Source organism: Heterodontus francisci, chromosome 30 (genome assembly GCF_036365525.1).
Source record: "Heterodontus francisci isolate sHetFra1 chromosome 30, sHetFra1.hap1, whole genome shotgun sequence".
NCBI lineage: Eukaryota > Metazoa > Chordata > Chondrichthyes > Heterodontiformes > Heterodontidae > Heterodontus > Heterodontus francisci.
Genome location: NC_090400.1, coordinates 3,913,115 through 3,929,724, shown reverse-complemented (window position 1 = coordinate 3,929,724; position 16,610 = coordinate 3,913,115). Strand labels below are relative to the sequence as shown.

General features: G+C 44.9%; 1 protein-coding gene across 3 annotated transcripts in view; it reads right to left on the bottom strand.

Annotated features, from left to right (window-relative positions):
- LOC137346548 (SH2B adapter protein 2-like) overlaps positions 1-16,144 on the bottom strand; it is a 249,717-nt gene extending 233,573 nt beyond the window's left edge. Inside the window, exons 1-2 of one of the 3 annotated variants that reach the window (XM_068010038.1) lie at positions 16,025-16,144; positions 2,171-2,300 (exon numbers count right to left, since the gene is read on the bottom strand). The gene's annotated coding sequence lies outside the window, so the exon portion shown is untranslated. The remainder of the gene's footprint in view (positions 1-2,170; positions 2,301-16,024) is intronic. The other 2 variants (XM_068010037.1, XM_068010034.1) reach the window with 2 other exon arrangements.
- Between the last annotated feature and the right edge of the window lie 466 nt (positions 16,145-16,610).

Sequence of the window (16,610 nt, the reverse complement as noted above, 5' to 3'; positions counted from 1 at the left end):
TGAATCCTCAAATACCAACTTTAAATATTAATTGTAAAGCCCTCAGTTCACCAACCAAAACATCAACATTAAACCTCTGTGTCCTTAGTCAGATGCTGCAGGTCAGAGCTCATTGTGTTTCAAATCCTAAAAGGCCTGTATTGGAGTTCATGGCCTAGATAGTCAATGTCACCCCACCAGTTGTTAATGTGTAAAACGGTTTGCGAAGCAGCCAATATGGCAGGCACGGCATGTGCTCCACACATCCGAGGTACACCACCTGCCATATCGGTTAAGAGGGAAAACGAGGCATAAAAGGCCCATGCCTGAATCAAACCTTGGACCCTTTGCATATGCAAATAGGGAGCCTTGTGTCTGTTTGAAGCCATATGCAATATTAGGCTGCTCTGTGCCAGGACAGTTACCTTTAAAAATGTGGCTCACAGGCAGTCTAACCTTAAAGGAACCTCTGCACACAGCTACCAAAAGGTAAAATTTTTTTAAACGTGTTTGAATATGGAGCGATGAGGAATGCACCACCTGACTCTACCACAGTGCGGAGGATCACGACTACCCCCCCCCCCCACCCCCCCCAGTGGGCTCTACTCTCTCCCCACCTTCTTACCCCCCAGAAGCTACCAGTGTCACTGCCGAGGACACGGTGACCCAAAATTGAGATCCTCAGCACCAGCGAGCAGCTAAGGGAGGCCCAGCAGGTGTCCACAGCTTGCCGTTCCCATATAATAAGGCCAAAGGCCCAATATCGGGTGTGCGCAGGCTCAGTTTCAATAGTATCAGAGTATTATCCATATTCAATCTCCACTGAACATTCAGATTGATTGTTCCAAAGATAATCCCACTGAATGGCCTCTTTGTACTCACTCTGTCAGCTGATGTGAAGGGCCAGTTTAGCAGCAATTTCTCCACCACATACAGTGCAGACTAACTGACAATCATCTGTAAACTGATCAGTCAGGAACTCTAAAAAGTAGGAATGAATTGTTCTAAGCACTGAGAGCAGTAAGGCCGCGAGACACCTGGTCTATGATCGTATACAAGATCAAATTTTGTTAAATGTGCTGCAGAGGATTATACAAAACAAATCCAAGATTTGGACAGGGTGTTGGATTTAAATAGGTTACAACACGAATAGATTGTTGATGCCCAAAGAAACTGGAATGCCTCGGACAACAAACCGATACAGGCAGACAACAAAATGACCAAACTGCATCACATTCGAGGCAAGAGAAAGAGCCCCACACCCTCCAACTCCAAACTCTGGTCAATGATACAGCTGGGTCTTTCAACTTCTCAAAGAACACGGAAATTTCCCCAGTTTCTTAATGCTGATTATAATGCATTAACTAACATTAACATACTGTGAGCAGTTTTGAATAAGATATTACAGTATTAAACAGTGGGTTTACAATAGCTCATACAGTAGTAACATTCAGGTAATATCCCATTATAGGAAAAGGAGGCCATTCAGCCCCTCGAGCCTGTTCCACCATTCAATTAGATCATGGCTAATTTGTATCTTAACTCCATTTGTCCACCTTTGCTCCATATCCCTTAATACCCTTACCCAACATCCACCTTCAGAGTCTTCAATTAACCCCCAGCTTTTTGAGAGACACAGTTCCAATACACAATAGACAGGATGTTAAAGCCACAGTGAGTGTGCAGCATATATTCACCAGGATGATGTCAAAATTGAAAAATCGCCATGTGGAGAGTCTCGATATACTGGAGCCATTTCCACAAAGGTATGAAAGGCATAAGAGGAGTATTAATTAAGATTTGCTTAAATAAGCGAGGAGGGGTTTTGCTTGATGAAAGGAGGAGAAGATTATTTTGTCCAGTTGGGAATCAGAAACAAAGGGGGTCATCATTTTAAAATAGTCATTACGAGTGAGGAGAGAGTTTCTTTTGAGAGATGTTGGAATGTGAAATGCTTTGCCACAGGGACCATTGCATTGATTAAGCGTAGATGACATTTGAAATGGAGTAAGATGTAGGGCTGTCGGAAGAACACAGAGCAGTAGGATTATTATTGGATTGCTCTAGGAAAAGGTCAGCACAAACACCTTGGGCTGAATGGCTTCCTTCCTGAATGGCTGTAAACTCCTATAGTTCTATAGCTTCAGTATTCACTGTACTGTCAGCAAGTGATGGGAAGGAACTCACGAACCCTGAGGGTGCAGCAGATGTCCTACGTCCCCATTGGCCATCCTTCCAAGTATCTCTGGGGCTTCCTCCTCCTGTGGGGTTACAGATTAAGGGCTGCTCCTTCTGTCACTGTTATTATGGGATGCCTTCCCCTGCAATTAAAATACAGAAATGCGATGTTACAATTCCTAAAATAAGACGAGCCAATACCAAGAGTCAGCATGCAGCCCAGATCAGATGTGGTCACATATTTATGTATTACACAGTCATCTTAAATGGGATGGGACTTTCAGGCTCAATCCCATGCAAGGATGTGAGTGAAGGAAACCTTCCAGATGATGGCTGGGGAAAGGGCTAAGTATACCTTGCTGCCTAATGGCCATTCATAGGAGAGTTTGAAAGTACTTTAAGAAAGTGTAAGGGGTAACTGTAACATGCTGATCACATTGTTTTAATGGAAGGTGTTATCGGGTTCGCCTGCCTTGACTTTCCTACATTATCTGGTTGGGGTGCCTGGAAATATTCATAAAATGATAGTCAGTCACTCAGTTATTTTTAACACTGTTGATTTTACGGACCCGGAAGTGCAGAAGGTTTTAGTTTAGACAGGCATCAAGATCGGCGCAGGCTTGGAGGACCGAATGGCCTGTTCCTGTGCTGTACTGTTCTTTGTTCTTTGTGATGATATATGAGTATCATTGCCATAACACAATGCTTGAGTTTTACTGCAATACCACTATCATTGTAGCATTACTGCCATATCACTACAGGAGTATAATCAATGTAAGACTGTGAGTATTAACTTAATGAAAGTCCTGGATAAGTATCATTACTGATTTACAATGAGCAATACCTTAATGCAACTATATGAATATTGCATGGCTCACTGGGTAGCACTCTTGCCTGTGAGTCAGAAGATTGGTGGGGTTTGAACCCACAAAGGCTTAAGCACAGAAATCCACACTGACACTTCATTAGCGTACTGAGGGAGTGCTGCACTGTTGGAGGTGCTGCCTTTTGGACAAGACTTTAAACTGAGGCCCCATCTGTCCTCTCAGATGGACATAAAAGATCCCGAGGGACAATTTGAAGAAGAGCAAGTGACATATCCTGGCCAATATTTATCCTTTATCACTAAAAACAGATTATCTTTTCTTATTGCTTTTGTGGGAGTTTGCTGTGCACCAATTGGCTGCCATGTTTCCTACATTCCAACAGTGACTAAATGTTCAAAATACTTCACTAACCATAAAGCTCCAGTGACCCGGGTTCAATTCTGGGTACTGCCTGTGTGGAGTTTGCAAGTTCTCCCTGTGTTTGCGTGGGTTTCCTCCGGGTGCTCCGGTTTCCTCCCACATGCCAAAGACTTGCAGGTTGATAGGTAAATTGGCCATTAGCAATTGCCCCTAGTATAGGTACGTGGTAGGGAAATATAGGGACAGGTGGGATGTGGTAGGAATATGGAATTAGTGTAGGATTAGTATAAATGGGTGGTTGATGGTCAGCACAGACTCGGTGGGCCGAAGGGCCTGTTTCAGTGCTGTATCTCTAAACTAAACTAAATAAAGCACTTTAGGACTTTGAAGTTGTGAAAGGTGCTAAATGAATGCTAGCTTTTCTATAATCTCCCCTTTCATTCTTTGGCTCTCAATTCAGAATAGTCATTCCCTGCTTATGGAAACTAATCCAGCCATAAACCCAAGAGAAGTGTTCAAGAAAATGCCTAATTCCAAGGGGGACTTTGACTTTTTCTGTACATAAAGCTGATGCCGAGTTAGAAATAGGCAGGTTTGCACCCCTGTCCCTCAACAAGACAAGGTCCTAATCCTGCCTGAATTGAACAAAAACTCTAAATCAAAGGGGTGGTAACTATTTTAATCTGAACTCTGTATTCAGCAGTAAACAGGACTGCACAACCACCTCTGTCATTTCCTGCTTTCAAAAAAAAAATCCAACATCAAGCAGTTTTGCTAATGTTCACAAAATGAAACAAGCACAGAATTCTCAGAATTACAGTAGCTGAGCTAATCAGGAGGATCTAAATTGCAAGAGATCATTTCGACTGGTGGGTCTGACAGTAATAATCAGAAAAAGAATTAAAGGCGAGGTTAGAAACAAAAATCTTCATACTGAGGGTAGTTATTCTCTGGAAGTTGAAAAGCGAGTTTGTTAACAGCATGAAAAAGAGCAATAGTGAACGGCATGAGGAGAGTGGGGCATACTGGACAGGATGTTAAAGGAATGGGGAGTGATCAGGAGAGTGGGATCAGACTGGGTACGTAGATGGAGAAAAATATTTTGCAGAACAGATGGGTCAAATGCTGCAGCATTCTAGGATTCTGTGACCCATACATAACTGAACCTGTCCTTTATTTATTGTAAGTATTCATCATCTCACAATATAGAGTGTATGGCAGTAAGTGCTGTGAATTATTTGGAACACAGGATAGTTTCAGACTTTTCCAAAGAGCTTAAAGCAGAGTATTCACTCTGACTGGCTGAACAATTACTATTGTATCATTTCCTAAATACCTTGCAGATATGAATTATCAATGGCAAACCACTCAAACAAGAAAAATTATTAAAGCAAATTTATAAAAGGAGGTAAACCAACACAGAAATGAGCCCAATAATCTAAGGCGCTAATCATTCATGTTATCTCTAGCACAATACAAGCTTTGCACTGGGTGTTGAAAGATTCCTTGAATCTAGAAAATTCTGACCTGCAATTTTATATGTTACCAGCTGGATCTCTTCAAACATGAAATCACTGGGCCACTACCAATTGTTCAGTGGGTTGGTGCTCAATAAAGACAACGGAAGGACTAGGTTTGATTCTGAGACTGTGCTGAGTTAGTGGATCGCAGCTGGCATACTGAAGTAGGGTGGGGGGGCGCTGCTAAAATTAACCTCTTGCCTTTCTGGTCAAGGTTATCAGTCAGTGTTGCTGCTGGTGACTGGTAGTTAGTCGTAACCAATGCTGCACACATGGATAGGCTGGGCTTGGCTGCAACGCCTTCCATAGTCAACCACCTATTGACACTTGGTCTTGGTTCCCCTTCATGATTGGGCAGGATTGTGGTGGAGAATGACAGAAGATTCAGGCACTGAGTCCTACCACTGCCCACACCCCATATTCCCACCTCAGCTGGCTACACCTTCCTCATTTCCATCACATACAAATATCGACAAGGCCTAGATCCCAGATCTTCCTGCATCTTCTCATGTTACCTCTGCTTCCTAGTCCCATGGTGAAGATGGCAGTAAGCCCCAGATAGCAGCTCTATCAGCCAAGGTGCACTCTGGAAGCACAGCACCATTTGCAGCCTCTCCTCCCTCCATTCTGTCCCTTTTCTGTGATGGCCTTGCTTTCTGTCAAGGTCTACAAGGCTGCACCTTCTGTTCTCTTCAGGTTGTTTGTGCCTCTTTAACTTCATTTCCTTCTCCCACTGCAGTATTGCCAGCATCTCTTTCAGTGCTGATGGCAGCCTCCCTCTTGCCAGTGGGAACTTCACCAGAATCAATAGTAAGTCCCAGTCCAGGGATTAAAGGGAAGTCAGAAGTCCCACCCTGCCCCAAAAATTATAACCTGAGCCTCGCTATTTAGGCGTGTACAAAGAATAGCCTCTTGGAAATGGTACCACTGAGCTCAGAGTGTCTCTAATATAACACAGCCAATAGCGGTCATCATCTTCAGAAGATGATGTAGTAGAATTGGTAAAAATTTCTGGTCAAAATGATGGAAAGAGCGTAGCAACCAGTTGGGAGTCAGGACATTAGGAAGGCAACCTTGGAGAGGCAGCGGAGCAGAGTTACCAGAATTGTACTTGCGATGAGGGACCTCATGTGTGAAGAGGTTGGTAAAGCTGGGATTGTTCTCCTTAGAAGTGAAAAGGTTAAGGGAAGATTTAACAGAGGTATTCAAAAGCATGGAAGATTTCTCCTTATTTACTCTGTCAAAACCGGTCAGTAACCATAGGTCAAAGATTTAAGATAACTGGCAAAAAAGCCAGAGACAAGAAGAATTTTATTTATGCAGTAAGTTACAATCTGGAATGTGCTACCTAAAAAGGGTGGTGGAAGCATATTTAACTGTAACTTCAAAAAAGAATTGGATTAATACTTAAAAAGGGAAAATTTGCAGGGCTACAGGGAAAGAACAGGGAAATGGGACTAATTGGACAGCTCTTTCAAAAAGCCATCACAGACAGGATGGGCCAAATGGCCTCTTTCTACGCTGTATGATTCTATGATTACTCTCACTGGAGTGGGTCACACGTCACCTCTAGTCGTCCTTTTTACACCTTAAATTGCTCCTGGTACAAATCATAGAAGAGCTGTATTTGAATATGAAAAAATAATTCGAATTATATCGCAATCAGAACTCGACTTATTGCCCCTTGTCTTCTTGTGATCAGAAACAGATTATTTCTAGACTGACAGGAAATCAGTATTTAAAGGAGACCATTGAACTGAAGCACATACGAAAATGGACTTTAACTTTGCGATGACTGAAATGTTTAGTGCGTTGTGGGGGAATTGTGTTTATTTTTGAAAGCTTTTGCTCCAGATTTTTGAGAGTAAGGTTAACCAGGCACTGTAGTGCAGTGGTTATTTCACTGGACTAATAATCCAGAAAATATGAATCCAATTTCTCGATGGCAGATGGAGCTTTCAATTCCATTTTAAAACTATCTGGAAATAGAAAGCTGGTATCAGTAACAAAAGGTGACCAGAGCTGCCCTCTGAAGTGACCAAGTAAGCCACTCAGTTGTATCAAAAACTAACAGCAGAGACGGATTCAACCGTGACTTTTGAAAGGGAATTGGATCAGAATCTGATGGCAAAAAATTTGCAGAGAAAAGGGGAGTGGGACTTGCTAAATTGCTCTTGCAGAGAGCCAGCATGGTCTCGAAGGTCTGAATGGCCTCCTTCTGTGCTGTAACCATTCTATGATTCTAAGAAGGCCTGCCACCACCTTCTCAGGGCAATTAGTGATGGACAATAAATGCAGCCTTGCCAGCAATGCCCACATCCCGAGAATGAATAAAAAGAAAATTGGATCATCCGGACATAAAAGGCCACAACATCCACCATCACCCGATTAACAGCTCCTGAATGTTTCTGATTCCCTACGGAGAGGCGATTGCAAGTATTGATCACTCTGTGTGAATTGTTTCCTGACATCAGTCCTGAACTTGCCTTTTTCCAGTTTGCACCCATATCCTGCAGTCATGTTTTAACAGCGACTCAGGATTAACCCTTTCTCTTGCACTTTGTAGTTTATGGAAAAGATTCCTTCACTGACGAACTTTCAAGGATGAAGAGTCTTTCTAACTTTTTCTTCCAACACTAGGGATCAGCCTCCCTTCTTCCCAACACCTCCTGTGACAAGACATTTTCCTGAACACTAAGCGTGCTTTCCACCTGGGCAAAAGGAAAGCAGGAAAATTGGACCCGGTTTTCCACTGTCCATTTGGAATGGCATTTCCTCAAAAAAATCGGAGGTTTGTGAGGCATCGTCTGCCCTTCCTGTCTGGCCTCCACCAAGTTATTTTCATGTAGGTACTCAACTTTGTCACTGCTTTTGTCAATTCTTGGCAATGATTTTGCTAGTTACTGGTGTATAATTAATGGATCTGTAGCTATTTTAAGATGACCATCTTCTGCTTCTATCATTTCGTTCAACATTGAAGTAAATTTGCTGCTGGTTACATCATAAACCTAGGTTTAATTTCTAATACGGTGTGGTCACTGTTGCCAATTCACATTTTATTAGCACTTTTAATTGAGAACATGCCAAAGTGATTTGTGGACTGGCACCAGAAAATGGCAATGAAATCTGCTGATGTGTTTTGAAAACACAACTGGTTCGATAATGTCCTTCAGGAAAGGAAGCTCAGTGTCCTTATCCAATCCGGCCTACATCTGACCTGAATCCTATACTAGTTGGTAGACTCTTCTTCATTTAAAGTGGCAGCCATCACTTTAGAGAGAGAAAGGGGACAAAGAGAAGGGAGGGAAAGGGGACGTACAGAATCTCACCTTTCATGACGTTAGGATGTTCCAAAACACTTCACAACTAATCAAATACTGTTTGAAATTTTGGAATGTTTCAAAGGAAAGGAGGAGCAGTTTAGACAGCAACATAGGAAGAGGAGGAGGCCATTCAGCCCCTCAAGCCCGTCAATCAAATCATGGCTAATAGGTACCTCAGCTCCATATCCCTTATATACCAAATAAATATCCATCAATCTCAGTCCTGAAAATTTTAATATTGACCCCCCATAAACTTATATTTTTTGGGGAGGTGTGGGGGAGGGGCGGGGGGGGGGGGGCGGTGTTGGTGGAGAGATTTCCAGAACTCTGTGTAAAAGTACTTCCTGATTTCACTTCTGTAGGGCCGAGCTCGAGTTTTATGATTGCCCTTCGATCAGGATTCTCCCATCAGGGGAAATAGTTTCTCTCCATCTAACCTATTGAATCAATCATTTAAATCACCTTAAACAACTCAATTGGATTACCCTCAATTTCCTAGACTTGAGGGAATGCAGGCCTAGTTTATGTCTCACAAATTAACCCTTTAAACCTTGGTATCATTCTGGTGACTCTGTACTGCACTGCACACCCACAGGTCAGTACATCCTTCCTGAGGCGAAGTGTCCAAAAATGAAGCTAACAACCAGTTAAGATGAATTTTATTTACTTACATTGTCAGAAAGTTACCAGAATTAATATGTGAAGGCTCAATTTAGGCATTTAAAAATAGTCACTTGATTTTTTCTGTCCTTTAAATCACTGTGAATGTTTCAGAGCAGTTTTAAGCACAATACAGACACAAAAAAACAGGGAATACATCAGTGGGATTCAGAATCCTTGTGTGAAGTAAAGTGAAGGTACATTTTCCAGAACCTGCCTTTGAGCTTCTTAATTATATCAATATCCCATTGTATCCCATATCAAAAAGGAGGTGGTGTTGGGTGTCTTGCAAAGCATTAAGGTAGGTCAGTCCCCAGGGCCTGATGGGATCTACCCCAGAATACTGAGGGAGGCAAGGGAGGAAATTGCTGGGGCCTTGACATAAATCTTTGTATCCTCATTGGCTACAGGTGAGGTCCGAGAGGACTGGAGAATAGCCAATGTTGTTCCTTTGTTTAAGAAGGGTGGTAAGGATAATCCAGGAAATTATAGGCCGGTGAGCCTTACGTCAGTGGTAGGCAAATTATTGGAGAGGATTCTTCGGGACAGGATTTACTCCCATTTGGAAACAAATGAACTTATTAGCAAGAGGCAGCATGGTTTTGTGAAGGGGAGGTCGTGTCTCACTAACTTGATTGAGTTTTTTGAGGAAGTGACGAAGATGATTGATGAAGGACGGGCAGTGGATGTTGTCTATATGGACTTCAGTAAAGCCTTTGACAAGGTCCCTCATGGCAGACTGGTGCAAAAGGTGAAGTCACACGGGATCAGAGGGGAGCTGGCAAGATGGACACAGAACTGGCTCGGTCATAGAAGACAGAGGGTAGCAGTGGAAGGGTGCTTTTCTGAATGGAGGGATGTGACTAGTGGAGTTCTGCAGGGATCAGTGCTGGGACCTTTGCTGTTTGCAGTATATATAAATGATTTGGAGGAAAATGTAGCTGGTTTGATCAGTAAGTTTGCGGACGACACAAAGGTTAGTGGAGTTGCGAATAGAGATGAGGATTGTCAGAGGATACAGCAGGATATAGATCGGTTGGAGACTTGGGCAGAGAAATGGCAGATGGATTTTAATCCGAACAAATGGGAGGTAATGCATTTTGGAAGGTCCAATGCAGGTGGGAAGTATACAGTAAATGGCAGAACCCTTAGGAGTATTGACAGGCAGAGAGATCTGGGCATACAGGTCCACAGGTCACTGAAAGTGGCAACGCAGGTGGATAAGGTAGTCAAGAAGGCATACGGCATGCTTGCCTTCATCGGTCGGGGCAAAGAGTATAAAAATTGGCAAGTCATGCTGCAGCTGTACAGAACTTTAGTTAGGCCACACTTAGAATATTGCACGCAATTCTGGTCGCCACACTACCAGAAGGATGTGGAGGCTTTGGACAGGGTACAGAAGAGATTTACCAGGATGTTGCCTGGTCTGGAGGGCATTAGTTATGAGGAGAGGTTGGATAAACTCGGATTGTTTTCACTGGAACGACGGAGGTGGAGGGGCGACATGATCGAAGTTTACAAAGTTATGAGTGGCATGGACAGAGTGGATAGTCAGAAGCTTTTTCCCAGGGTGGAAGAGTCAGTTACTAGGGGACATAGGTTTAAGGTGCGAGGGGCAAAGTTTAGAGAGGACGTGCGAGGTAAGTTCTTTACACAGAGGGTGGTGAGTGCCTGGAACTTGCTGCCAGGGGAGGTGGTGGAAGCAGATACGATAGCGACGTTTAAGAGACATCTTGACAAATACATGAATAGGAAGGAAATAGAGGGATACGGACCCGGAAGTGCAGAAGGTGTTAGTTTAGGCAGGCATCAAGATCGGCGTAGGCTTGGAGGGCCGAATGGCCTGTTCCTGTGCTGTACTGTTCTTTGTTCGTAATATAAGAAACCATTAACTCAGCATTAAATTCATGCAAATGTGCACTGATGGCGTTAGAAACTCCTCTACTACCCTAATGAAACCACCAAATTGCACTGCTCAGAACTCTCATTTATTTTAAATCTCCATCGCTGAAGGAAAAATCCATAATTATTTGTTCAGTTGTCCCCGGAAGGTGCAGAATCACCCTGGGGTACAGCTCCCAGTGTCCCCCCCACCCCACCCCCACCGCCCCAGGGTACAGCTCCCAGTGTGTCCCCCCCACCGCCATGGGGTACAGCTCCCAGTGTCCCCCCCACCCCACCCCCACCGCCCCAGGGTACAGCTCCCAGTGTCCCCCCCCACCGCCCTGGGGTACTGCTCCCAGTGTCCCCCCCCCAGCCCCACGGGGTACAGCTCCCAGTGTCGCCCCCCACCGTCCTGGGGTACTGCTCCCAGTGTCCCCCCCCCCCCCCACCCCCACCGCCCTGGGGTACAGCTCCCAGTGTCCCCCCCCACCCCCACGGGGTACAGCTCCCAGTGTCCCCCCCCCCCCCCCCACCGCCCTGGGGTACAGCTCCCAGTGTCCCCCCCCACCGCCCTGGGGTACAGCTCCCAGTGTTCCCCCCCCCCCCCACCGATCTGGGGTACAGCTCCCAGTGTGTACCCCCCCCCGCACCACCGCCCTGGGGTACAGCACCCAGTGTCCCCCCCCACCTACCCCCACCACCGCCCAGGGGTACAGCTCTCAGTGTCCCCCCCTACTACCCCCACCACCGTCCTGGGGTACAGCTCCCAGTGTCCCCCCGCCCACCACCACCCTGGGGTACAGCTCCCAGTGTCCGCCCCCCCACCACCGCCCTGGGGTACAGCTCCCAGTGTCCCCCCCACCCCCTACCCCCACCACCGCCCTGGGGTACAGCTCCCAGTGTCCCCCCCCACCCCCACCACCGCCCTGGGGTACAGCTCCCAGCATCCCCCCCCTCCCCCATCGCCCTGGGGTACATCTCCCAGTGTTCCCCTCCACCCCATCATCCCGGGGTACAGCTCTCAGTGACTCCCCCCTTAAACAGCTCCCAGTGTCCCCCTGTACCCTGGGATGTATTTCTAGTGTCACCTGGTCTCCAGAATCTCACCCAATGTCCACCCTTAATAGGTTAGCCAAGACAGTGAGGTTTCTAGACGTTGCAGTCATCGTGGTGTCGAGCAGCTTGTCTTTTTCTGCTCATTATTTTCATATGTCTGTACACGCACACAGAGTCCTGAGTATCCACCAATCCTCAGTTCCGTGTTGCCTATGTCACCTAATTGATTATTTTCCACATTCATTCTTACCCCACTCCCCAGGCCCGGCCCCAGCCCAGGCCCACTCCCCAGGCCCGGCCCCGGCACCGCCCCACTCCCCAGGCCCAGCCCGCTCCCCAGGCCCAGCCCCCGCGCTGCCCCACTCCCCAGGCTCGGCCCCGGCGCCACTCCACTCCCCAGGCCCGGCACCAGCCCAGGCCCACTCCCCAGGCCTGGCCCCAGCGCCGCCCCACTCCCCAGGCCCAGCGCTGGCCCACTCCGCAGGCGCGGCCCCAGTGCCGCCCCACTCCCCAGATTACCTCCTTCTTTATTGCACCATTCTATGGTTCTCCAGTCCAGGCCTGGCTCTGCTTCAATCCCTAGGCCCTGATTTGGCCTCATCTCTGTTCTACTCACAGGCTCAGGCCTGGTCTCTGTTCTTCTCCCTGGCTCTGGAATCTGCTCAGTCCCAGAAACTAGGCTTGTGTGCGCAACCTCTACTCTGGTCTTTACCAGATTGATTATGTTCTAACAGTGGAATCATGAATCTATTAGGAACTTATAATACCAAAACCATAACGATTGCTTTTTTGATCTATTGGTTGTTTATATAATTTATAACATTTATCGTCCAATTGTATGTTATGTAGCCATTTATAATATTGGAGTCATTGATTTCACATCTAGAAAGAAAGTCTTGTACCTTTCACAACTTCAAGATGTCCCAAGGCACTTCACAGTGTTAACACTGTCGTAATGTAGGAAACGCAGCAGTGTATTTATGCACAGCAAGATCCCACAAACAGCAATGAAATAAATGACTAGATAATCATTTTAGTGTTCAAGCAGAATATAGAAAATGCAGAGGGGAACTGAAAAAGGGAATTAGATTGCCAAAGAAATGTACAAGAAAAGATTAATGGGTGACATAAAAGGGAACACTAAAGTCTTTTATAAACAGATAAAGAGTAAAATAGCAGTCAAAGGAAGGGTGGAGCTGATCAGAGACCGATAAAGGAATCAGATTGTACAGGCAGAGATCATAGCTAAGATAATAAACGAGTACATTGCATCTGTCTTCACTGGAGAGGAGGATGCTGCCAATGTAGCATTATAGGAGGATGTAGTAACAATATTAATGATAACTTAATATCTAATATCTTAATATCTAATTGCTTGCATGGTTACCAGGATCCAATCTCACCTCCCACTGTAACATTGCAGAAAACTCCTACTTTCCTGTTCCCTTCCCTCCCCCCCACCTCCCCCTCCCCCCCCAGTCTTGTGCTTTGCTCTCTGAATCCAGCCCTGACTTTCATTCCCATGAATGCACCTTCATTCTCTCAGACAAAGGTAACAATGACCCCAGCCCTTCTTCTACAGAGAAAAACAAGGTTAGTTCTGATGGTACCTGAATTTACCAATCCTAAGTCACCTCCCAGTCACTGTGATGAGTGAGAGGTATAGGAGGGAGCGAGAGAGCGAGAGAAAGGCATACAGAAAAAAAAGATATCTACACACACACACAAAGAGTGAGAAAGAATGTGAGAAGCAATCTCAGATGTAATAAAAGAAAAACATACAGGCATAGATTTTCCAATTGTAAAACTGACAGTAACTCATTAAAATGAATGGACTTTTGTCAGCAGTGAGACTGGATCAACAGCAACTTATTTTTATATAGTACCTTTAACGTAATAAAACATTCAAGCCACTTCACAGAAGCATTATAAAATGAAAGTATGACACCAAGCCACATTATAGGTCAAATGACCAAAAGCTTGGTCAAAGAGTGTCTTAAAGGAGGAAAGTGATGTAGAAAGGCAGAGAGGTGTAGGGAGGATATTCCAGAGCTTGGGCCCAAGGCAACTGAAAGCATAGCCACCAACAGTGGAACAATTAAAATCAGGGATTATACAAGAGGCCAGAATAAGAAAAGCGCAGATATCTTGGAGGAGATTACAGAGATAGGGAGGGATGAGCCCACGGAGGGATTTGAAAACAAGGATGAGAATTTTAAAATCAAGACTTTGCGTGACCGGGAACCAATGTAGATCAGTGAGCACAGGGGTGATAGGGGAATGGGACTTGGTCTGAGTTAAAACACAGGCAGCAGAGTTTTGGATGTCTTTGGATTTACAGAGAGTAGAATGTGGAAGACCATCCAGGAGTGCATTGGAATAGTCAAGTCTAGAGGTAATGAAGGCATGGCTGAAGGTTTCAGCAGCAGATGAGCTGAGTCAGGCGAAGTTGGGTGATGTTACGGAGGTGGGAATAGGCGGTTTTAATTATGGCGCAATATATGGTCAGAAGCACATCTCGGGGTCAAATACGGCAACAAGGTTATGAACACAAATAGAAGTAGAGAGCAGAAAGAAAGGGGCAGAAAGACATAGGAACAGGAGGGAATCATTCATCCCCTCATGTCTATTTCTCCATTCAGTTAGGTCATGGGTGATCTTCCCTTAACTCTCTCCACTCACCTTAATACTCTTCCCTAACAAAATTCACCAATCTCAGCTTAGAACTTTTCAATTGACCCTCAGCCTCAACAGCTTTTTGGGGGAAAAGAGAGTGTTCAGATTTCCACTACCCTTCGTGTGATGTGTTTCCTGATATCACCGCTGAACAGGCTAGCTCTAATAATCTCATTCCTTGTTAGAAAATAGTTTCTCTCTGTTTACCCTACTGAATCCTTTAAATCATTTTTAAATCATCCCTAATAGATCACCTTTTAATCTTCTATAGCCAAGGAAATATAAGCCTTTAAGCATCCTGTCCTTTTAGTCCCAGTATCATTCTGGTGAATCTGTGCTGCAGCCCCTCCAAGGCCAGTATATCCTTCCTGAGGTGTGGAGGTCAGACTGAATACAATATCCCAGATGTGGTTTAAACAAAGCTTTGTGTAACTTAGCATAACTTCCACCCCTTAGTATCCAATAAAGGCCAACATTCCATTAGCCCGTTTCATTATTTTTTGTACCTGTCCACTAACATGTAGAGATAAAGATGGAAAGTGAGACATTCAGCAGAGAGCAAAGGAAGTTACATATAGGAAGAGTCAAAGAGTCAAACACAGAAACAGAGGAGACAAGTGTGTAAGAGGCATAGAGACAGAAAAAGTGAAAGTCAGAAAAAGTGAAAGACAGAAAAGAGAGAGATAGGCAAAGGAGATTACAGAGAGACTTTTATATATTTTTCACTGAGCAATGCCACAGGAGATCACCCCACGAGGACAAATATACCAGGATTAATTTGACTGCCTCATGTAATATATCAGGAATTCTCCCCACTCCTAAAGTTCGAATGGGTCTCTGTGTATATTGTTAGTCTTGCCCCTCAGAACACAGATTTGAGGGAAGCCCTTTCTCCTCCTCCCCCTCCCAGGAATGTGGAACTATCCATAAACAGGATCATCTTACTCAACTCCCCACCCCCTAAACAAACAAACACCCACCTTGTGTGACTCGGAGTTCAGGAGAGCAAAGCAGAAATTAGCCGGAAGAAATGAACAGTTCAGCATAAGATACAATAGTATTATCAGCTACAAATAGATCCATAATTTGAGTTTGGGGTCCATTTCAACAATTACTGTTCTAAAATCATCCTTAATTTTACAAATCCGTTGGGATGTTTTCTGCATGTTATAAAAAAAAATTTAAATGCAGTTAATCTTATTTCAGGAGAACAAAACCTCAATGTTAGTTCGTTCCTGTGATGTGCTCGCTTCTCAATATTTAAGCGACGGAGAGAAAAGGAATGAAAGCTCGGGTTGATCCTGTGTGGATCTGCGGTCAAAGATGAATTCCACCCCCACAAATGGAACCTCAGTGTACACACAATTGAAACACAGATTGTTAAAATATCCCACGGTTTTCGCCGCCTGCCTCCCTCTCTGTCTCTGTAAAGATGAATTGCATCGCAAACAGAGGCAGCCAGTTCTCCCAGATTGGAACTAAAACATCACAGCCATTCCGCTATCTTGCTTTTAAATAAAATAATGGTTTAACGACGCTGCTTGTTTTTTTTTTCACTCACGCCCAGTGCATGTTCCAGATGTTACTGTGCTGGCCGGTCGCTGCCAGCTGTTTTTCTCTCTGGGATGGCTGGAGCTTGTTAATTTCGAGTCCAATGTCCTTGTCAGTTTCAGCTCGGTCCTGCGCACTGCCGGGATGTAAATGTTGAAGAGTCCAAGCTTTGGGGGCGGGTATCTCTCTCCCTCGAGTCCACTCAGCATGAAACAGCTGCCTCCTTAATGATATCACAGCTAAGGAATTTGGGGGCAATTGAGAACTGGCACAAAAAAGTTTCATTCTTAAAAACTGTGCGAAATGTTAAGGAAGAGGCGAGTATTTCCCCAGATTTATATCCATGTCCTCAGCAGCTTCTGAACCCTCGGCCAAACCAGCAATGCAGTTTATGTGGGATGAGCTCTCTGCTTTATTCTGGAATGATTCCCATCTCCCGAGACTCAACTATTGATGTATTGGTTGCGGTGCAAAAACATCCTCGTCAACCCACCCTTTGGTGAATCGATACAACCCCATTAGGTATTGCACTTGTCAAGAGTCACCACTAAATGGAACTGCTCACATTTCATGAAAATAACTGACATTTTATGTAT